The following is a 25,927-nucleotide window of genomic DNA, read 5'->3' on the forward strand; positions in this document are numbered from 1 at the left end:
ATAATTTATAATATAGTTATAATTTTTAATATTTCAAAACGAAACATATTTGACTTAGGCCACTTTTAGAATCCTTGGCACATTTATGTATACTACATTTCAAGTTAACATTTCTAGTATTAATTGCGTGATATTCAATTTTATCTTTTATGTATTTAATACATATTCAATGTTTAATATAATATATATATACTTTCTTCACGTAACATTAAGTCAGAGATTTAATTTTAATTACAATATATTTCTACTTCTAAGTTTTCAAGAAAAGAATAAAATTTTCAAGAAATAAAGCGAAATTACCCGTTAGTCATTAAGTATAATGCAAAACTTAATATTCTTTTACTCAAAATTCGACGTTCTTCCATATTCTGCTACAAAAAATACAGTATTCCATTTAAAAAAACCAAGCTAACTTTCAAATTTCTGAAACGCTATAACCTATAAAAGAAATAAATACACTGCACAATGTACCGCTTCAAGCCATGCAATTTTTATATACAAAACATTTTCCTGCACCGCATATTCTGAAAATTATAGAGGTGTACAAGTTGCGTGGACTACCCTGTATATTCATACTTCCCGCCATTTCAAATATACAACGCGAAATAAAACTGAATGTTGAAAAATTCACCAACCTAACCTAAGTTTCCCAAGTAACGCGATACAAGATAAAACTGAACGTTGAAAAATGAAGTAATCTAACCTGACCTTAGTTACCGACGCGTATGACGCAATGTTACCAGTCGTTAAACTACTATTTACTATCAATTAAATTTCCCTCGCACTTGAACTTGCGTATCTCGCATCGACGTTATCGAAGCTTGCCTGAAAAAACGGCCTCATTCTCGGGACAATTTAAGCGCGTTAAAGCCGCGAGGTTACGAACGATAGGCGTAAAACGGTTTCACTTCGACGGTCGAACGAGATTCCGTTTTGCTCGTTAGACCATTCACGAACGGATGCAGTTACTCGTTTATTTCCACGCCGCCGTGCGGCGCGTCGATCGATCCGCGAAACGCGTCAAAGAATATGATACGACGTCCATAAATAAGCACGTAGCGCTCGAGCCGTTCCTTGCATACTCGCAACGCAAGACGCGGGCCTTGGAGCGATAGCTCCGTTGAAATACGATGAGGAGGAAGACAAAGGGTGGAAAGGTCGAGAAAGCGGAGGCGGCAACATTTCATCCAGCGATGCGAGACCGTAGAGAGAACGGCAAACAACAAATTTTCTACGTCTTTCTTCGTTTTTCCGCTCTACTTCGTCATCGATAAATATCGCGCGCCAGCACTGGTGCTCGCCTGCGCGCGCACCCTGTGCTACTTCCGCCTCCAGCGCGGCAACTGTAAACAGTGGCGAAATTTCAAGCGTGCAATTGAACGTTCTGAACAATTGAATCTATCCAATTGCAGACTTCAATTATTAACCTCGGCCTGCGAAACGTGGCGACAGAGCCTGAAACCTGGTGAAATACGTTCCCAGCAAACGTAAGAAATCGAATTACCTCGTCTGAATTTCCGATACGTTTCAACGCACGCATTTGGAGCAACGATTTCGTAGAATATCTCACGTACGAATGCTATTTGATGTATCGAATAGCGTTGTACAAGATTTCTATCATTTAGGATTCGAATGGAGAGAGGTATATACAATAATATACGGTACAAGACTCGCGGCCATTTCTACTTTTTTAAATGGGATAATGTAGGAGATATTAAGGAAATGAGTACCACTGTAACTTTAAATCCTTTCACACTGCAGCTTAAGAGACTCCAGTAAGCTGTTAAATACGAAGCTTTAAATTTTCCACCTTGAATTGCATTACACGCGACGTAAAGATTAAAATATATTACAGCATGGACAGCTAAGGTTATGCATTCCTGGAAAAATATTAAGGGGAAAAATAGGAAAATAAAATGATGAGATTATTTTAAAAAATTGCAAAAATGGTGAGAATAAATTTTATTTTTAAGTTCTTCCTGATAAATATTTTTGTTATAACTGATGGAGTTTATTGTTCGCAAAGGTATTTCATCTCTGTGACAATTTTTATCTTCCCTTGGGTAGTAAAGCATTAATAGAATGATGAGATTATTTTAGAAAATTGCAAAAATGGTGAGAATAAATTTTATTTTTAAGTTCTTCCTGATAAATATTTTTATTTTAACTGATGGAGTTTATTGTTCGCAAAGGTATTTCATCTCTGTGACAATTTTTGTCTTTCCATGGGCAGTAAAGAATTAATAGAATGATGAGATTATTTTAGAAAATTGCAAAAATGGTGAGAATAAATTTTATTTTTAAGTTCTTCCTGATAAATATTTTTGTTATAACTGATGGAGTTTATTGTTCGCGAAGGTATTTCATCTCTGTGACAATCTTTGTCTTCCCCTGGGCATTAAAGCATCCGTACCTTTAGAATTCCTCAAATTTACTGATTATCCGTTTTTTGGCGTGGCGACTTAATGACCTTTTTCACGACTCGGATGATAAAAGCTCGTTTCTGTGGCTGTTTAATGCCGACAGTAAAATAAATCTGGGTACTTTCTCCATAATGAGCCACCACGTACCCTAACTGCAGTCTACCTCCGCTGATGACCCTAGTAACTTTTTCAAACATTTATGGATTTTTCCATTTGCAAGATGGAATATTTCATATTCCCTAGAATAATAACATATTCTACTTAATTATTAAATATAAATGTTAATACAATTATTAATATCATTACACTGTATTTACTATTTAATTGAATTCTTTTAATTTCCTTAAACATCCGAATTTTGTAATATTTGTTCAATTGTTAAATAATGAAGTGGAGTTAGTAATACACTGGCTGTAATTAAAAGTAACTAAATTTCAAGCTACTAATTTTTCCTCAATTTTCTTTACCAGGATTTCTTCAATTTCTTTCCTTTTTATAAAATTTCTACTCCAAAATAAATTCATTTTAGATACTTTATCTTGAGTGTACTTCAAAAGATAGTTGGCTAATAGAAATTAATTAAAACAAATATTTTTAATGACTTTGTCAATGTATTTAAGAACATCGAATATGATCCAATCTTAAGTCACACTTCACAAAGTAGTTCAAAATATTGATGACTTTTTCTTCAGAAAATCCTGCTCCATATCGGTCAAAATTCTTCATTTTGATTTCGTCTCTTCTCGAATTTCCATTGTCCCCATTTCATTCAATCCTAGAGATTAAAGGCGACGATCACTGCATTATTCATTGCATAGTAGTCACCGTGATCGATAAATTTGTTTTATCACCAGTTTACCTCGAGAGCCAGACATTTAATCGAAGGAAATACCTTCTGGCAATAAACATACTACTTTGTGGCCACTCTGTGAAATCAGAACCCAGATAATATAACACATTTTGTTGCTAAAAATTCGCTATCTCCAAAAAACCAGAAATTTTAAAACCATAAAGAAACCATCCTCGATATTGTGCATGTGGTTTTATTAGTGTGGGATACGAGTGGAAGATCTTGTGAAATTGTTACAGGTCAGAGCCAATATGTTGTGATCCATTAAGTTGTGAATATGTTGTTATGAAAAGCGTGAATATGTTTGTTATGAAAAGCGTGAAAGTGAACAGTGACTAGATAATAATAGTATCAAGAGAAATTTCACCACAGATACCTAATCGTTGTAATCTTTTTGTGACGTATGTATATTATAATTTGTAATAAATATAAAATTATTAAACAGTAAACTCACAGATATTACACATATTTTTAGACAGATTTTCAATCAGTTTGCCAAAGCAATATTTTATATTTCGTGTAATAAGACGAAATTTTTGTGGTAATGGTTAACATGGATTTTGAATATATATGTGTTGTTAACTCGACGATTTTTTGGCTAGAGAAGAGTAGAGAATCAAAGATTCTGTACTAAAAAGCTGACGATACTTTTCTGAGTAGTAAATAAAGAATTGTATAATAATAGAATTGTAGAATTATTTGACTTCGATACTTCGCACACTATTACATTACATTAAATTTGATATGTTAATTAATATAGATCTTCCAAATTTTATGAAATGGTGACTGAAGATCACCTCTCGAGTGCAAAGGGTTAATATAATAAAGGAGCGATGTCTGTAAGAAAGGAATGAGTGGGACAAGTATGCATAGGATGCCAATATGTAATGAATTCAGGTTATCGTGATAAATGAGTATGCGTGTAATGATCGAGGTGTGTGTGAATCGTGTATGTGCATGTAACGTACGAAAGAAGAAAGAACAAAATCAGAGAGATTGGGCATAGGTCAGTTGTAATTGAGGTGTAATAGTGAAAATAGGTATCAGCATATGATTGCGAGAAATTAATTAGATTGTTAAGCCTTGGAATGTCGTGCCGGTATTTCATTCGGCCCTTTGTTTAGAATAGACCCAGAAGACCGTTAGGGTCTTCTGGCAGCCAGATTCTAATTGCTGTTTTAGTTCAAGTTCCGTGACCTTTCTATCTTCATTTTCAATGCATTTTCAAACAATTCTTTATTTCCCTCTGGTCACCGGACACGAGGCTTTCTTTAGCCATTAATGTTAGAAAGCAGGCAACAGCACTTAGGATTTGGCTGACAATAGGCCTGCAAAGAAAGGGACCAGGCCATGTGCGATGTCGCGACTTTCGGAGCCATAAAGTAACGAGTCCTTCAGGAAGGATCACGAATGCGCGGGTGGCCCACCAGAAACCTATTCACGATATACATAGATTTATACTTAATATTTGTGTTTGATCATTTTTTGTAATTAAATAAAGAATTGTTCTTATTGTTATTGATATTGATACATTGATCAACCATTAACAATTTTATCATCATTTCTATCCTTATTTTATTTTCTAATGGATCAGATTATTTGTATCTCGTTGAGCAGATAAAATCCTTATTCGTGAAATTTTTGAATGGTACTCTATAATTCTCAGGCAGAGCTAGAATTTAAACAATTAATGACAATGAGCACTTGACTTGGTAAGTCTCGTCACGTGTTATTATAAGAGGGCTATAGAGCTTCGTCTTAATTTCCTGTAAAATGGAACATTGCACACTTCAATTACAGAAGACTTGCACGGAATTCGGGATTTTTTCCTTTTTTGGTGCTCATCGCATTCTCTCTTTGGTAGTCATCCGAAGGGCTGCTTTAGAATTGTACCATCCAATCATAGATACTACTTTACATATTTAAAATTCGCGAGAATTCTTTGTTCACCCGTGGAATATAAATTGGGAGTCCAAATTAGAAAATTTCGAAACCCTTAACCCTTTGCACTCGACAATCTTTTCGTTACAGAAATATAGTAATTCGAAGACTTTTTGCCATAAAGTCGATAATATTTTCAAAACGATAAATAAGATGTGGAAATTAATTGTAAGACGTAGAATTATTTTACGCGATTTTAATTGGACAATTTTAAATTCGAAATATTAATTAAAAAAGATCTATAGAATTTGATTAAATGGCGGCTGAGAGTCGCCTCTCGAGTGCAAAGGGTTAACACAATACTATTCCTGGTCATTGCTATGATTTAAATAATTCTTTTATTTTATAAATATAAATTTTCTTTCAAATTTACTACTTAAAACTAAAGTAGCGATTATTTTCAATTTAATCAATTTACAATTGTATTTGTTATTTAATAAACGTGTTCTGTGTACATAATCTTGATGGATTAATACTATGTGTAGTATTTATTTGCCTAAGTAGCTTGGATTTCCTTTTTCCATTTAGAAATCTTTTCTAAAATATTTGATTTCGAAGTAATCGATTACTATATCTCATTTCCGTGGTTTTTATTTAAAAATTAATAAAAATCCATCAACTGTTAGCTACAATTCCTATAAATGTCAAGTATAATACTAAAATTCGTAATTTGGAGTTGGAAAAATTTTTGAAATTTTTTAAGAATCTCAAAGAGTTTTTCAGAATCAAAATTCTGTTTTTATTAACTTTGCATATGCTGCTTTGATATACTCTGTATAAATAATCAACAAATATTCACACCTGCTGATAAACTATGTTCCAAACATAAAATCAGTTATGCTTCATTAACTTGACGCATAACGTATCGATCAACATCGTCGCGTTGGATAATCGGATTTACAACCTGATGCATCCACTTTAGATTCACGTTTTGACACAAGAAAGGCTAAATATATAAAATAAATATGTAACACTTGAAACGTTTCTAAATACATAATATTTTAAACATTTGTAAGTATGTAGTATTTTGAAGTATTATTTTAATGCTTAATACTTAAAATATTATAAATATTTTAAAATATATTGTGAATTATTATTAAAACAGATTGATGTGTAATTAGAAAAAATCAATTCTTACTTTGTATAAGGTGTTTTGCAATTTAAAACATATTCCATAATTTTAATTTTTCTTTAAAAGAGGAAAAATTCATTATTTTATTTTCTATTGCTTACTTCTTTTGTTTTGTATTATATACTTATTTCATCTTGTATTATCTATGTATTTATTTGTATATTTAAATTTTATGCAAATTTAGTGTAGACTACAAGTGACGAAATTAGATGATTATTTTTACAACTATCGATCCACTTACGATGCTTTTAAAGGTACTATCCTCTTCCTAACACGGTTTCGTATGTGCAAATGGAGATATTTTAAAACCACTTAAAATGTTTCAAACTATCGCGTTTTATCTAAAGTTACCACTTCTATTTGTCTATGAGATTTACGGTACGTTACATTTGGAATGAAACAACGTAGACTAACAGACTATTATATATTTCATGAAATAACTAAAACACTCTAATAATATACAAGTTAAAAGATAGTAGATAAAAGTACAAATTTAAATTATTATAAATATAAATACTAATATTACATTATTATAAAACATAAAATTATTACGAAATTCGTATTACATTCTATTAATATCGTTTGAAAGTTATTACAATACATTGATACATGCAATTCATTTTTCTAGTTTTGAAGTAAAACATAAGATTTTATTTAAAAAGTATGAGTAGGTACACATATGAGTCGTTCACTGCACAAATCGATTAACTCCACTGTTTGAAAAATCTTAAATTTAAGTGTCAAAGCACTTGTTACAGTCATAACTTTTTATATTTATAATAACTTTCCCTGATAATTAAGATTAACACCATTAAACGATAAAAATTTGTTGGCCACTGAATAATAAATAATTTATTGCAGAGGTCACTTTGATCAACTCCGTACTCTAATGTAAATCGTTGCAATAATGCAACTCAAATGCACTAGCAAGCCATGAATGATAACGGTGAATTTTTTAGTGCTGTCTTATCAGAATTTAAGTAAAATTTAGTAAAATTTAAATTTATTACTTTCTTCGCTTGCCAAATCGATTAACTCTTCCAGTAACATAAAAATGGTAACATTACTAACGATTACCTTTCGGCTATTTTTTCTTATAAATTTTATATACCGTTAGATGAAAGTTACATTTGGATTTGTGCATTCTACGATATTTATTTCGATTTAAATAATAAAGGAAATTTTAAAAAACAATATACATTATTTCATTGCAATTCTCCACTTTTTGTTTTATGGAGTTAATAAATAAAGGGAATTTTAAAAAACAAAATACATTATTTCATTGCAATTCTCCACTTTTTGTTTTATGGAGTTAATCAATTTGTGCAGTGAACGGCTCATATGATCAATAATACACGACTTCATCAAATAGATTCGTTCAATTTACTTTCACTTTTGATTATTAATCACAACTATATAAATAATATTAATTCTTAATTTTAACAGTAATAAATTCAGTTTTGCAATGAAATCCGTGTAACGAAATGAAAATCTCATTAATCCAGACATTTTTCAAGCACATTTAAAAGGATTTGAATTTCAAAACAAGTGTGGTAAAAAATTACGAAGAAGTATTCCGTGTCCTAACTTTTCCTTAAAGTTGTTTAAGTAAGTTAACCAGAGACGACTGCTGTTGTAAAATGGGAATATAATATCCCTGTCAGTCTTTCGGGAAACCATCACAACTGTCGGCAAAACTCATTACGTGTACGTAACTCCTTCATTTTCGTTTTGTATTGTCTTCTAGGGGTGAAAGAAACTATTATAAGGAAGGTCTCGGTAATAAAAATAGCAGAAAATTGAAACCAGCTCAATTCCCTTAGAAAGTTACAAGAAGTTCAAGAATCAAAGGATTTACACGAACAAAACCTTCCAGAATCTGTCCATTGTAGAAATATTGGATTGAGAACAGGTCTTATCTAATAGACGAAGTCTCGCATAGAATAATATATTAACATATAATTATACTTAATAATATAAAGAGAAAAAGTAATATTACAATGATAACTAGTTAAATTGTAGGCATGTCAATTCCTTCATTTTCTTCTGCCAAAAACTGAGACATTCATTGACTCTGAATTATTGACTCTAATTTAAACTCAAGTGATTAGTGTACACTACTCATACTCTTATATTTCATTTCTTTCTTCCATTTTTGTCATTCTATATTTTGATATAAAATAGTAAAAGATATTTAAATACTGGTATCTCAGGCCAAACACTTATCTCTCATATACTTCTACTTCTACTCATATACTTATATTTCTTTCCTTTTTTCCATTTTTGTCATTTTATATTTTGATATCAAAAAGAAGAAAATATTCAAATACTGGTATCCAAAGTCATGAATAATTATACTTGAGTCATGTAGTAATCCAATTAGTGTACTTACACCATTAACTGATTAGTATACGATACTCGTATACTTATATTTCTTTTCTTTTCTTCATTTTTATCATTCTATATTCCGATATCAAAAAGGAAAAGATATTTAAATACTAGTACCCAAAATCATGAATAATTATACTTGATTCATGTGATACTTACACCCTTAACTGATTAGTATACGCTATTCAAATACATATATTTCTTTCCTTTTCTCCATTTTTATCATTCTATATTCTGTTATCAAAAAGAAAAAGATATTTAAATACTGGTATCCACAGTCATGAATAATCATACTTAAGTCATGTGATAATCCAATTAGTATACTTACACCATTAACTAATTAGTGTACACTACACATATACTTACACTTCTTCCTTTTTTCCATTTTTATCATTCTATATTTTGATATAAAATAGTAAAAGATATTTAAATACTGGTATCTAAAGTCATGAATAATTACACTTAAGTCATGTGATAATCCAATTAGTATACTTACATCCTCAACTAATTAGTGTACACTATACATATACTTATATTTCATTCCTTTCTTCCATTTTTGTCATTCTGTATTTCGATATCAAAAAGAAAAAGATATTTAAATACTGGTATCCAAAGTTATGAATAATTATACTTAAGTCATGTGATAATCCGATCAGTGTACTTACAGCCTTAACTGATTAGTATACGGTGCTCATGTACTTATATTTCTTTCCTTTTCTCCATATTTATCATTCTATATTTTGATATCAAAAAGAAAAAGATATTTAAATACTGGTATCCAAAGTTATGAACAATTATACTTGATTCGTGTAATAATCTCACATAAAACACTCATCTCTCATATTTCTAGCGATCCATACTACATGCATGGTTGTATTCGAACACTTTTGGACGTGTAACAAAATTCTCAAATATTATTTCAGTATAATATACCTATTACCCATAGCCAGTTCATCATTGCTGCTTGAACTTCATAGAAACAATTTAACTAGAATACTATAAGAATCTCATAATTAATCTTCATCGTGCAAACAACAGGACAAAGTCCAATTTATTAAATGTCCAAAAGAGGAGACTGAATTTCTTCGCAGAAAATTTTTTGCTTCAGACCAAACACAGACAAGTTTCCTAAACTTGGGGAAGCTGCATTGTTCAAGGCTGACTCCTTCCTCCACGACACTAGTGCTTAAACTTGCTGAAATTCTACAGGCACGACGGATAAGGGTATCGAAACTGAACGAACGTAATACCGTTTGAGTCTTCCGTAAGTCTCGCACATCTCAAGATTCGTGAACGCTAACAAACCATAAACGGAGATGTTAGAGGTACCGAGGTACTGAGAACCAGGATGTAGACGTGAAATAACGTTCGTGGTTCCGAATGAAACACAGCTAAGAGAGTATCCTAAACGGGAACTACAAACCAGAAAATAGGTTAAAAACAATTCTACATTTTATACATTTGCAAATAAAAATAAATTATTTTTCTAGCATAGAGTGTAGAGTGTATATTTGTTGCGAAATGATCTACCTCGGGTGTTGGAATTGTTATACATTTATTTTATATTTAATCAACTATTATTCGTTGATTTTATATTGATTTTATAATTATTTTTGAATTCTATATAGGTTCCTAAATTTTCCAAAAATTCTAAAATTTTTCTAATAATACGTACACATTCCCATAAAAGAATTATTAGTTACAAGCTATTAATTATTAAAGAATTAAAAGAATTTTTAGCCAAACTGAAATGCTATGAAATTCTGTGAATTGTAAAATTATGAATAAACTGTAATAACAACATTAAATAATTTTAATTATTGCAAAGACGATATGAATATCGAATGTAGAAATTCTTTACCAGATATAACATTGAAAAATAATAATTACGAAAATATTGTATATAATATACTGATTCTCAAGAATTAAAATCGAAATCGACATGAGACAGAATCGTTATATTTATAGTAAATATGACATTATTCGTGTTATTATGACAATTTCAGGAATTAAAATTGATATCGTAACTGTTTTCAATGCCAGATGCAGCGATTTAGTATTAAAAAAGAAATAGCACTCATAGAGCATAATAGTCCCTCAGTTCCAAGTATTCTTGGGATCTTGCATGCTTATCCCCTGCCACTCTTCAGAACAATTTGCGAAGTCCCTTTTCGGGATAGCCATCAACCCTCTCATCGCGTTCTCTTTAATTTAATTCGTAGTCTTCTCCCTAATTTTTGCTGCTTTTAATGGTAATTTCAACTTTAAAAAAAGGTAGATGGCGCAGAGAGTTAAATATGGACCCTAGGGAGCTTGACAAACTTGGCTCGCATGACGCTCTGCTGAAATTTATAAAATAAAACACTAATGTTATTGTCAACGAGTCTTTGGGTTAAGAGAAAAGAGGAACTCTAAATGTAAACTCGTAATTGAAGAGAAATTTGTTTCAAATGGTTGCATTATTAGATGACTTGTTCTTGAGATATTCACGATGGCTGAATGCTCTCTAGGCAGACCCTCAACAAATGAATCCAGAAGTAAAATACTGCATACGAAAAAGTAGAGGTTTGATATGGTAGCAAGAAAATATTCTGCATATGACAAGGCACTCTTGGAGGAGAATAATAGGCAGAGATTTAATAGTATATATACGTACTCATGGAACTGGATGAAGAAATACTTAACCCTTTGCACTTGGCTACCTCTTTCAGAGGACACCCTAAATTTGCAAGATCCTAATACCCCATCTAAAGAAAAAATTACTAATAATTATACAAGACAAAATTAAACGACCATAATATTTATCAAATATTTTTAATAAAATTTTAATTCAAATATTCGAAAGAAATACTATACTTCCAGCGCTGAGTGCTCAGTAGTTATAGCATATAGTTATAACTAGAGTTATAGCATTCTCTTTCAAGCAATTCGTTTTTCAAGGTCAGCGTGTTAATAGATACAAGTAAAAAATATTGTTGCAAAAAACAGAAGTGATTTTGAACTGAGACTATGCTAATGATTTATTTGCTTCTACTTATCCTATATGACGCCCAAGTAAAATGATATAGCAAATTCACTTCGATACAGAAGCATCAATTATTTGTCCCCACGATCGTTAGCTGTGACTAATGATACAGTTGACGTGGTTTGTACAGTTCAACAATGTCGAGTTACCAGTCGAGCGAGGAAATGGCCGAGATACATTTCACGTATTCGAAAACGTGTGTGGAAACGGAAGAAAAAGGCCTAGAAGATCTAAGTGGAGATATCCATTGTAGAAGAGAAGAATAGGGCAAGATAAACTTGATCTTCAAATCGTGTTTCTTCAGCCGAAGAAATGAACTATTTGCGCTACTTGTGCTGTTACTTGGGTTTTGCAAGTACTTTTCATTCACTTTAGTGAGAACTATGCGCCATTGAAGTGAAAATTCTTCTTTAAACCCTCGCATACCATTGTAGTTGCACTCTCTATATACCTAACCTAACTGAACCTAACCTAATTTAACCCTTTATATATTATTATAGTTGTATACATATACTTATCTTGATGTTTCATTTATGATAAAAAAGTACTATGAATTATGCGACTCCACATGTTATACTTCAAATTGTTTACCTATTTAGTCATTTTAAAAATTGTATATATTATTACATTATTTATTTATAATATTATTTATTGTATTATTATACAATTAAATTTAATTTCGTAAAATATAAATTCCAACAAAACTTTAGGTTAAGAAAATTGAAGAAATTGACTGTACCAGAAAACAGAACAAAATTAATTAAATATAATTTTGAAACACTGTAAATATCGATCTTTCTATGCCAATTCAGAAGAATTGACAAAATAAATGATATACACGAAGAAAAGATATTCGTATAAATAAAATTTTTATATTAAATTGGGATTTTCGAAAACATAATAAAATAATAAGAATAGGAAAAGATTTTAATAAAAATATTTTATATTTCAATTTTATATATTTTTAAATTATATATATATATATATAATTATTGCAACCTTTTCAATTTTAAATTGAAACGAAAAATCATAAGAAAAAGGGAAATTTAAGTTATATGGGGTCAAATAATTGGTGACATGCATCCAGATCACGTGACCCATTGTCGAGATATTCAAGATGGCTGAATGCTTCCCAAACAGAGCCCGTACACTCTTTTAAATTGACAATACTGAATAAACTGCATGAAACCCATGGTATTTATCCACTCCGGGCCCAGGTCGTTACCAGTAACGTTGAATGTACGAAATGTGCTCACTGCCTATGTAAAAGACATTAAGAAGGAATTTACCGTCAGTTCGAGTTCCTTAAGCCTTGCCGAAGTCAAGTTTCCCGAAGCGGCTCGCAGAAAAGCTGATGCTGCATCCTATTTTCCAAGTTCCAAAGCGGCAAGCTTTTGTTTTTTAGGGTGTTACCAGGGATCCGTGGAATAACAAATATTCTCGCGAACAATGCTATTTGCTTCAGCGTATTTTAAGTGAAAACTAATTTAAACGATGCTTGTAAGAGTACTATTTATTATCATTATTATTATGAATTTTAATATATTATTTATTAGTAACATTTGTCAAATAAATTAATAATGATATAATATAAACATAGGAACTTATAGAAAAACTGAAAAAAGGAAAAAAAGTAATGGATATGACTGACACATTTTAGTAGTTTTAATAAATCATGCTATATGAAAGTATGAGAATTCATCAGTAAGCAATGATGATCCATTATAAATGATAATAGTCACTTGATTTTGTCTTACTATCAACATTAATTTTTAGTATATTTACTTTAAATAATAATATTTAATATATGCGTTGTAAATAAAAATTTATGAACAATTATTATGGAAATTTTAAATAATATGATAAAATAATAATCTTCTTTCCTTCTCAGTAGAAACTGAGCAAAAGAAAACCTCTATTTATGTAAACAGTATACACATCAATTATTTAATTAATCTTACTATAATGATTTATAATAAAATAAATGACATACAGAATATAACATACAGAAATGATACACGATATTAGTTCAATAAAATGTTATACTCACAAGAAAAACATAACCTCTTTTGTCTTCGAGAAAATTGGAACGTAAATTCATCACAAACTGATCTTCTAGTTAACCAACGTATGACAATACGAATCACATATTTTTAAATACTGACACTTTCGTTACGACAGAATTAATCAGATATCGTATTCAAAAATCAAACTTTAATTCTGCGAGATTCCAATCATTCTTCTATTTACCAACTTGCCGTTCGCGTAAAATTTGCATTTATCATTGTCACTTATGTGTATCGTTCGCAATTCAACACGAGAGCCAAAAAAGAAACATGGCCGTGTTATCACACGTCGCGACATTTTCGAACAGGACGCTTCATTTCTGTTCCTATCGTTTCATGACAAATTGAAAAATGCCGGAGGATAGCGTTCTATATCGCCTTCAATTATCTCCGACAGATGGCCGGGCGGATGCAGAGAGACAATGGGAATAATGGCGAAAGAATGAACGATCACCTTTTTCTAATTAAAGCACCGTCCACCACGGCTACTTTCAGACAGCGTGGCTATTATTACATTTTCGTGTTCGACTTTGAGGCAATCTAATGCAACACAATGAAACGAGAAAGAGATGGCACAATGCGCATAAAAGCGCAAGGAAAATCGACAGAACGCGTGAGGGAAAAAAGGCAGACTAAACAGAGTACGAATGCTGTCAGGTTGATAAGGAAGATCGATGCAGATCATAAATCGGATACAAAATAAACTACTGAATATGAATATAAAAATATAATAATAAAGAAGAGGAAAGGAGGAGAGGATAGAAGAGGAAGCAAGAAAGAAGAAAGGAAGTGGGACAAAAATTGGAATACGAGAAGGTAAAGAAGATCGGTATTTGTTTGTGTTTGTGCGTCACTGCGAGCTTCTAGGGTGAGTTTTAATTCCAACTCGGATCCACCTTCGCGCTCTGCATTGCCAACAGGTTTGATAAACGATGATGCATCGAAGCGCAAAAATACCGAGTTTAACGAACTTGAATTCCCGTGAAACTAATGGAACGAAGATCTTCCAACGAATGATATGAAATTCTTGATTCAGATTTCTTTGCGTGTCTTAATTATTTCGGTATATTCTGTGTTTTGTTTCTTTTTCATTTTCTGCTTCAGCTAATGGATACCCAGAATTCTGATAGAATAAACGATATTTAAGAAATTCTTCACAAGAATTGCTATTTATTCATTAAAAAGTGATAATAAGCAATAAAGTACTAAGTTGCGATCTAAACTTGGACCATAATTTACCAGTTGCAAAATAATGTCAAAAGATCACTAGCAGCGCCCTTCGTGCCCTCTCTACGCAGCAACTAGAACTTTTCTTAAGGTAAGGAAGACCAAGATGCTCGAAATAATCTATATCCGAAAGTTAGTTGGTTCGGTTATATCAAGCTACAGAGTCGGTCGTAAACAATTATATTGTGCCTCGCAGATTGTTAGCGTGGCGTTTCAGTACCACGAGGATTCAGAAAATAAACGGCTTCCTTTCGGACTATGGAACAGTTACGGTTCCATACGGCGTATAATAAGAGATAGAAATCTAAGCAAAATTTAAAAGAAATATAATTTATGCAAATAAGGTTAGTAGCTACAATGAAAAATATGAATAAAAGTAACAAAGAATACGATATAATTATGAAGAACAAAAAAATATTCTAATTCTAATTTATTATAAAAAGTAATTACTTCTATGAGGTTATGTTTCGTAAAGTTATACTTATATTTCAAAAGTAGCAATGAAATGCGATTATTGAATAAATATTAAATATACGCAAGAAAAGGAAAGATAAATTGCAACTGCGTCAAGTATAATAGAAAGAGCGAGTGATGGAAGAGAAAAGAAAAGAAGAAGAACCAATGGCGCAGCATATGTCAGCGTTATGTTAGTGCCTTTACGGTTAGACGTTCGCCACGTTCCGATACCAGCAGCGGCATTAAAATATAAAGCAACGACCGGGTATTATACGCGGTGTTTACGCGACGGTAGCCCCACGGTGTGCCCGGTGAAATATCACCTCGAGTGGCCGGGCATTTATTGCTCGCCAAATGACGTTCGAGCTTCAGACCCATAAATTGTAACCCGAGCGAGAGACCCGGGGGTTTCTTATTTACCATCCCTGAATATCGTTTTAACAGAATCAGATTTGCGCTGCAATCTCATCCCCTTGGCGCCACGTCATAAGAGACGGCTCAGGGAGGTGAAAGGGAAGCTACGACGGGGTTGGAAGTGGAGAAGCAACGGCGAAAGACACCAAGCGATATATAACCGAAGGAAAGAAACAGAACGAAGGGCTCTGACGGTAAGAAAGCGTACGTGATGATAATTTAAGTGTGCCGGTAATGCAGTCGCGTTAAACGTAAAGCACCGATGAGAGAAAGAGGGGGATGCTCGCGCGAGCGTGTCATAAAGACGAATGAGGAGCTGCACGGAGTGGGAGTCGGATGGAGGGAAGTGGGAGTGAGTGGGGGAACGAGTGAAAGGACACGAGCGAACGAAACGAGGGTGGGGAGATCGGCCTGGATGAGACGGCTGAGTGGAAGCAAAACACGATTATTTTCCTTGCAGATTTCTCTGCTGTGCTTCGTTTACACGCGATCGCTAAAAACTTCGAGCATCGTTCGTTGCTTCGTGGAAAAAAGAATTCATGGGGACACAGCGGGTCGAAGTGGATGGCAGGAAATTTTAATTAGACACCGGAAAGGCTGATTGGGTAAATTACCTTCGTTTCGCTCCGATGTGCCTACACGGGCCCAGACCAACGTTGAATATTCAAAGTAACTCGCTTAACCGGTAAACTCCATACTCTTCCCCGCGATTTTATGCGGTCAGATGGCAAAGCCATTGTGTGTTGCTAGTTAGAACCTGGTCTCTGAATAATTCATTCATCGATGGTACAATTGCTTTTTAATTGAATCGGATCGAATACACTTGGTTTCTACGATCATTTCGAGTTACGTAGTTTACGTTAAAATTGCCGCTGAAATATTCATTCGGACAGCACTATTACCGGATCGCAGCACATTAAGATAAATATGTATGCCTGGTCGTTGGATTCCACCAAATGTAAAACCCAAACGTCCCTTTGTTCCTTTATTAAAGAACCAATCGTGCACACAAAAATACATTTATTCGTCGTGAATACTGTGGAATAACTTCCAGAATAGTATATCGAAAAAAGAATTTAATTATTAAACCTTGACCTGTCGGTCGCGTGTTTTCAAATAGCAATGATTTAATTAACCACGAGTATTTTATTTTATTCTCATAATGTAATTCTTTTCGTATGAATTTTATAGAGATCTTGCTAATTGGTGATTGTTTCGATACTAATTTCGTTTATATTACCGCTTAAAAATGTTCTTCTGGTGATTTAAATCACCGAAATATCGAATGCCCTAAAAAATATTTTTTACCATAGATTAGCGATGCATAGAATTTTATAACAGGTTTCAAAGATATACGCCAAAATTTTCGTCGCTCAGCTCGAAACTACGTTCTCGTATTCCGAGCTATAGATGCGAAGCTGCGCGCGGTTTACGGACCGTTGTTGCTGAAAAATGGAGATAGAGGGCAGCACCGGTATTTGCAATGGCGGCGGTGGTGATACCGCGTATTAACTAGGTTAGTTTACCGTGGTTCCAGTGGTAAAGAGGATTCCATTGACCAGGATCATAAACTTCAATGATTCGATTCTATCAATCGTCAGTAATTTCCATCGATTCAGTAATTTTCATACATAAATATTTGAATATTTGCCACCGGTAACGGTATATTCCAATCCTCTGAGAGGCGATCGACGTTGACCATTCTCTGAAATTATCAGCGTTTCAAAGTTAACAATGATAAGCAAGATGAGTTACGATCGAATATTTCAATATTATATTTCGAATTGTCTAAAGAACAGTGTCTCTCAATCTTCTTCGCATGAACTTGCATCAAAAATATTTTAATAGCGTAATACAGTATTTTAATTTCATATTTATTTGATATTAACTGGGCCTTTGCTTATACTTAAATAGTCAGTGTCATAGACATTCATAAGACAAAGAAATTGCTAAATAAATGTCTAATCAAACGATCCATGGATTGATGCTATATGTATACACATGCCACCTTAAGGAAATATTTAAATTTAAATTTAAATTTGACATAAAAGAATAAATAAAAATTAAATAAATAATTATGGGACATGACACGTTGAACAAGTACGTCGACGATTAGTTTTACTCAGTCATGGATAATTTTCAACAAATGGTAAATTTTACTATACTGCGAAATTCAATACGTTTACCGTGATACGACAGGAACTGAAATTCCGTGTGAACGGAGACGTGCAAGTGACGGAGCTTCGATTATTAGGACTGAAACGCGTGTTTGAGATTAGGGTGCGGATGAAAAGCGTGCAACCGCCTAATGTTCTGAGTGGACGTGACTGAATGTTTTCTTGGAATGTCTGCAAAGTTTACTTGGACGAAAGGGGAACGAAAAAGAGAGGCGAGTGTGCTTTAGGATAAAGGGCTGAGGAAGAGCATGCGTGAGGCCAAGAAAAGACTATTCAGAAAGAGGTCTGAGTCGAAGTAGAGCCTGCAAACTCATCATACCAAGAGATCAGAAGATCAACATTCGGAAGCAATGGTCCGGGAATGATCGATGACCACACATGCACATGAGATAGCCCTAGCAGGCACCCATTGTCCATCTGTCATCATGCCCAGTGGGAAATAGCGCTATACTAAGAGACAAAAGTATAATTATCAAGTGTAAAAGTACGAATGATTTCAATTTAATAGTAAATTCAGGCAAGTATACTTGGAAAAAAGTACTCTACTCGAAACAAAGCAGCAATACTTTTAGAATAAACAGATTATGATCATGAGAAGCCTACACCTCCTCTAAATCCTAGATAGAATAATTACAAATAATATAATTGGAAAATGAAGAATGAAAAATTAAACTCACAAGGACCTGAGAAACATAGACTAGACCCTAATCCAGTTTTACAAAATGGGAATCTAGAAGAATGAATGATTGCGGAAACAAATCATCATTTAAATTCATCAGAAGCACACTGACATCCCGGGAAACGTATACTCAGTGTTAGAAGTGCCAAGCCTATGAACAATGCATCACGTAACTGCAATCATCACGTAACACCCCAGAATTGGTTGAAATATGCAGGCAACCACCTAACAACCGAATGCACCAAAAGTTCAAACATTCCTAGCCAAATGTTTCAACTGCAGTGGCGAACACCTTGCTAATTATTCACAGTGCCCATTTCTACTAGCATATCTAACCAAGCGAACCAAAACACGTATCCCACATAACAAACAAACTATTACCCAAAACACCAACAATCCCTCTCATTCTGCTAAATACATTCAAACATTTACCACTCTCGCTCACCCCTAAACCACTTACACCACAGTTAACGTGTGCTCAGAATCTGAAAAACCCTTCACCAGAATTTACAATAATAGCCTCTCCTTCATCCTCAATTACAGTAGTTTGAGAAATCAATCCTGTGAATAGTTACAAATAAATTTGTAATAGACACATTCGATTTGGAGACTGGTTTACAACATGCAAGGGATGGTTTACATCTAGGGATATATTTCAGTTGTTCAGAAGTTTTATTCGATTCGGAATAAATCTGTTACACAATATTATCGCGGGGAGTGACATCAGAGAAGTGTCAATCACTGATTTCGATTGTGATGACCGCACCTAAGTGTCAATCGCTGATTTTCATTTTTGTGGTCACAGTGAAGTATTAATTTGCTAAAACTTGGCACAATCGTAGAGTAGACAAAAATATTGGACTTATATTTTTTTCATCTGCCATCGTCCACGATGATGGGGTCAAAATTGACCCCAAAATAGCGGTGGTAAAACGTATTTGACAGAATATCTCGCGAATTATTGGAAATAGGACCATGGTTAAATAGATAAATTTTTCACTTTCAATGAAGAATTATTAGAACTATCAAGTCACTTTTATCAAGTTAAGATTTAATTTAGTTCATTATTTATTCTCACAGAACGAAGTTTGGTACAGTCCTCGCAATAAATTTGTGCCAAAAAATGGCACGAAAAATTTTCTGCTAAAATTGGGACAATACTTTTATTAACGATGTGCAATATAAAAAGAGTTTTAATTTCTGAAATCTGATTTAGACGTATTGTCGTAATCAAAATGGAGGAAATACTAACTTCTCATCCAATCATGTCCCAGTTCCATATAAACTTCACCCTTTTCTTTCCATAAATTACATCATCATACAAATTGGTTGCATCCTTCTTAAAATTTATTGTATTATTAAATACACTCGCCTTTTTGTTTTATATTAACATCGCTTTGGTGACAAATTGAAATTGATTTTTCCCTGCATTAACATACAATATCTCCATTGTCTGAATATCGTCCAGGATATCGATTGAAGATTCTGATCACCAACTAAATAAATGTGACAGCAAAAATGTCGAACAATGCTGCAAATGGTTAGGAAATGACGCATGTACACAGTGTGCAAGTGGACAATGCACGGAGTGTACCAATTACGTGTTGAAAATCTATACGAACTTGAACGAACAATTGCTTTAACTGTTCTTCCTAGAAATCAATTTTCATGGAAATCAATTTGCTTCTGGGTATATTGCAAATGGTAATTAAAACGGTGTCTCCTTCCAGGTTGTAATCGAGGTTCTCGAAAGGGGATCATTGCAGCACCACGAATGCACCATGATACGATTTCTCTGTTTAAAATTAACATAAATATCGTGATAAGACAAATGAATTGACATAACATAGCGAACTGATCATTTTTAAATGTTGGTCACATTTTTATATTCCATGTCTGCTATTTAATTTAATTTCATACTTGGTCCGGCATTTACACGTGGCTAGACCTATGTTGAGTGTCCCTGGACCCTACATCTGGAAGATAGAGGTAGAGGATTTATGTGGTAAGGCCATTGTGCTTAAGGGGCTGACAAAGGATAGGAAGAACATGTTTCCATGTCAAATATTGTACTATCATCACCCTAACTTTATAAGCAATTGTATGCACACTAAAAGATTATCATGGGTTAATAAAGGGGATAAAGTGGATAAAGTGAAATTACAACCAAAGAAACGTTGAAATTAAGACTAAATTTCGTAACTGGAAAATTCTTTGAAAATAAATTAAGGAGCAAAAATATGTTAAAAAAGAAAAGGAACGAGATAGATAGTTGATGAGATGAGGTACTTAGGGATTTGACCTAAGAAAGCCTGATCTTAATTAAGAATATAAATGAAATACTATATTAAACACTATTCTTCTTACAAATTAATTTTCACAGGAATTCATTTGCTCCATTGGATATCTCGAATGACAATTAATATCTCTTGCTTGGGATCTCTGCCTAATCGATCAACGTGATATCCTACAGAATCTCATGTTTCAGAATAGACGATGTCGATAGATGCAAGTTTCAATAAGGAATATTTTATTAAAAGTTTAAATATCACTCTCATTTTGCCAGTATACCCTGAAGTATTACAGATTTCACTTCTCAACGTGAAGTTTATACCTTCTAGACTTCTGTTAATGTATTTCACCCTTTAGTCTATTGCATCAGACTCCATTATCTTCTGCGATTCTTCTTTTAGCAAGTTGTAATGGCGTCTCAGCTTTATAGCGCCATTCTGAGCAATTTTACAGAATATTGATTACTTCCGCCTTGTTCTTAAGCGTTGCCTAAATATAATAGGTTTCACTTGGCCTGCTTTATTTGTCGCCCAACGAACGACTCTCAAACTGCTAGAGCCGATAGAGCAAATAATATTTAGAATATTTTGTGTACTCAAACGATTCCTTCGATGCGCAAAATATCTCTTCATTGATCGTAATTATATTATTACACGATGGAAATCGACGAGAGATAAGGAAATAAATAAAAATATATAACTTGAAATAACGATTAAAAAATTCTTTACCTGGTATATGTAACAATATATTACGTTACACATTTTCATATTATCTTAAACAGGGTGTGTTTAAAATATACTTTATGATGTTAACACTAGACCAACAGACTGCAGATAATAAAATGAATAAATATATATATTTACGTTTCTATTTTTAACACGAATTAACATTAACTATGCAAAGAGATAGTTACTGCAAGTAAAATAGTAGCTGTGAAAATGAAAAGTCTGAAACAAGTTATTTTGACTACTCCAGTTAATAGTTCTAGTAGTTCTACTATCAAAGTATATCTAAAAAACCATATTTTCTTATCTGATATATCTCCATATCTCCGTATTATAATTATTACTATCTTTTTCATAATATTTTTCTTCAGTCTGGTTTCATCGCTATCCTAAAATCCCTGTGTCAAATTGTGAAAAGCAAATAAAAAGTAGCGTGTAAGCAACGACTCGCCGCACGCATAAACACGTAGCGCCATTCGTCACTAGACGTTACGACCGCAGCGCCACCTACGACTTCCCCAACTCCCTAGCGTTAGAGTCCACCGATACTTTCCATCGAGTTTCCCATCTGACTGAACGATACCGAAACACTCGATATGCTCGTAACAACCGGTTTACTCGTAGGAAAGTCTCTAAAAGAACGAGAGGACAGTAAACGTGGCCGAAAGGGTTCCCTTTTGAAAAAGATGCAAGCTAAGTCATTTATATGTTTGCGAATGCCTGCATGCGCATTCAAGCGGACGAGAGCCGAGCCCGAGAAAACGGGATGAGAAATTCGCTGGAAAGACCTAGGCTGAGAGGAACAGAGGGTGAGAGTGGGTTTACGATGTAACGGAGAGGATGAAAAGCGTACGGAAATCCCATGATGCGAGATATAACGCCGGGGTAAACTTGCGGACGTGTCAGCGTCGCGGCGTTAAAGCACGTTCACCATGAAACGATTCTCGGTGCGTACATATAACATCTAGCCTCATTTATGCAGCTGCGTTTCTCTCATACGCGTCATCCAGATAAAAAGGTGTACTCCGGCATTCGCCTACGAGGTACGTGTAATGCCGTGAGAGCTCGATAAAGAGTCGCGGTCGGTGCGAGGATCAGTGAACGATTTAGAGTTTAATTGACGGAGATTAACGGGGTAAACGATATTACGCGCGGAATTTGAATCGCGTTCCGTGGGAATCCGTTTTCACGTATATAGAAGTACTTTGATTTTAGAGAAGACGGATCGTAGTGGTGGGGGAAGCTTGATTTTATTTATTTTTCCGACGAATTTATTTCTTTCAATTTTATTTCGTCTTTTGTAAGTTCCTTTATTGCATGTAAGCAATGTTTCCTCTGGATTAGAGTACATGGTACTACATTTTTGCGAGGAATTTGTTTCTTGAAAAATTTGTTTTTAGTTTTTTCTCAGTACGTTTATGGTATGTATTTAATTAAGTTTTATAAGTAATGTCTGTCCTGGGTCACAGTACATGGTGCTATAAGAGAAGTATTTGTGGGTACACAAAAACTTTTGTCAACGAGTGTATTTACATTATACATGTTTTAATTTCACTGTACAGTATCATAAAAAGATTATCAACGTATGAAATTGTATATAATATTTATGGTATATATGAACATACGTTATGACATATTTTATAATTATAATGGGATAAATTATTAGTATATAAAGTATTATAATTTATTATTCGAAACTTACTTACTTAACATTTTAGAAATATTAGTATATAATTGAAATTATTCTAGCAAATAATATGAAGTCATATAAATTGTTATATACACTGTTTTGCATGTGGATTATATTGATTGTTTAAGTGAAAAATAAAATTCTCAGACTTACTGCAAGTGATATATAAATTCTTCATAAAACCATAGAAAATTGATGAAAATATAATGGAAAAGGAGAGAAAATTTGATCTCAATTGGTGTTTTTAAGGTCACGGAAGAAAAATATGATTTAATATTAATTGATGATTGAAAGAAGTATTTTAGTATGGCAAAGTTGAGAAGGGGAACGACCTGTTACGTACAGATAAAGATAATGGACATTATGATGTCGTTCAATGAACCTTGGTTATATAAATGAATAATGTAACAAAGCAATTCTCAAAATCGATTTTCTTACAAATTACGTCACCAATGACAAAATTTTATTTTACAACTTCGCAAAATTTCAGTAATTACAATAATACGAAAATAAATATATAAATTATACGAAATACGTAAATATTAGTATATATTCTATATTTCCATGTATAGTGCAAAAGAAACCATAATTTCTGTCGAAACTGCCAAAAATAAAAATGAAAAAATGACGATGGTTTTAATATGAAATTGTGCCAGGCATTCGAAGTATTTGTTTATGCATAAGCTCGACAAATGACCAACACAGATACGGAGAGATTGCACGATTATGGCTTCAGATACAAATTTGCCAACATGCCAGATGAGAATGGATGCAAACTGTATCACGGGTCCCTACAAAATGGGAATATTAAAGGAATCCGCATTTGTACACACTGAAATATGACCAGATGTTTACATTTATATGCATGAAACGAACAGTGTGCTCGTATTTTACATCGCAGATTTTTAATTAAACGCGTATAATTATCCGTTAGAAAATACGTATATATCAGAATCTCGATGAAAGTGGAGTACCATTCACCGATTTCTCGAATCGTAGCGTGTAAAATTACGAGGAAATTGGAATCTTTTTCCTAAATAAATCTAGTTTCTATATACACTATTTCACACTAGAGTACCTTAGAAATTCAATCTTCAAACAGATAAATAAAATAAAATTCTTATTGAAAAATTAAAATTGCTCGAATAAAATTGAGAATATATTATCATTACAGTTAGCAATATTAACTCATTTGCATCATGGCTCTACTTAAGGTGCCGTGTTCAAGCCGTGATCTGTGGCATATGAAGAATATTCAGCAATTGGTAATGGAAAAAGTCAGCTCGCGGATTATTCCGCGCTCGGTGATAGGCGACAGTCGTGGATCGCGGAATATTCCGCGCTCGGTGATAGGCGGCAGTCGTGACTCGCGGAATATTCCGCGCCTGGATGCAAATGGGTTAATATCAGTGAACATCGGCAATTTTCGTTGATAACATAGGTGTTAGAACAGCTAACACTAAATAAGATATCGATATGATAGCAAAAGATATTTGGATAATTATACTGATTAGATGACACACGACATCAGTATAGAATTATCGTGACTATTGTTATTGTTCAAAAATACAAATATATATCCATACAAATCCACTACCCAGTTATTTGAACAAAATTATAACAATCGAATTTTGAAACGAATATGAGAAATTTTATACTCATGCGAAATATGTCGCACAGAATTACATTCTAAATCGACGAAAAATTTTTTATTTTTCAGTGGAAAAACACATTGAATAAGCTTTACTACAATTTTGAAAATAAAAGAAGCATACAACGTATTAGTTAAAATATCCCTTTCTCTATAGACAGATTAAAATAGACAGACAATTGCAATTATAATTAAAAATATGATACACCAAAATGCATTTTATATACTAAATGTCATTAATGCAATTAATGTTCATGAAATGATATTTGGTACAGTAAAATTTAATATTCTAAAATGTACAATTAAACAATTTATTAAAATTGTTAATGAAACAAATTCAATTAAAATTAGAAAAATTAATAAATAATTATTATAATTAAATAATAAAATAAATTCACATATTACAACAATAATGAAAATTTCTAAAATTAAAAATTAAATTTTTACGCTCATTTGTCAAATCGATTAAAGTCGCAAAGGAAAAATTGGAAATTTATTTCAAACATAAAAAGTTGAACATCAATCGAGTGTCCCGGTATCAAAATTCAAAAACAAATTAAAAAACTGCAGTTAATTACTTCGGTTCGCGAGCAGCTCATATATCTAAATATAAAACTCAACAATATTAAAACAAAGGATTTTCAATTTCGATACGCGTTACAGACAAGTCTAGAAAAAAAGAAAAAAAAAAAAAAATCAGACATATATTTAATTAGAAAATACATTTAACTGGACGTTGCACAGAATCACATTTATATTTATTTCGGTCAATTTTCGGACCAATAGTTCAT

This window comes from Eufriesea mexicana, unplaced genomic scaffold (genome assembly GCF_001483705.2).
Source record: "Eufriesea mexicana isolate 0111107269 unplaced genomic scaffold, ASM148370v2 scaffold53, whole genome shotgun sequence".
In the NCBI taxonomy this organism is placed as follows: Eukaryota; Metazoa; Arthropoda; class Insecta; order Hymenoptera; family Apidae; genus Eufriesea; species Eufriesea mexicana.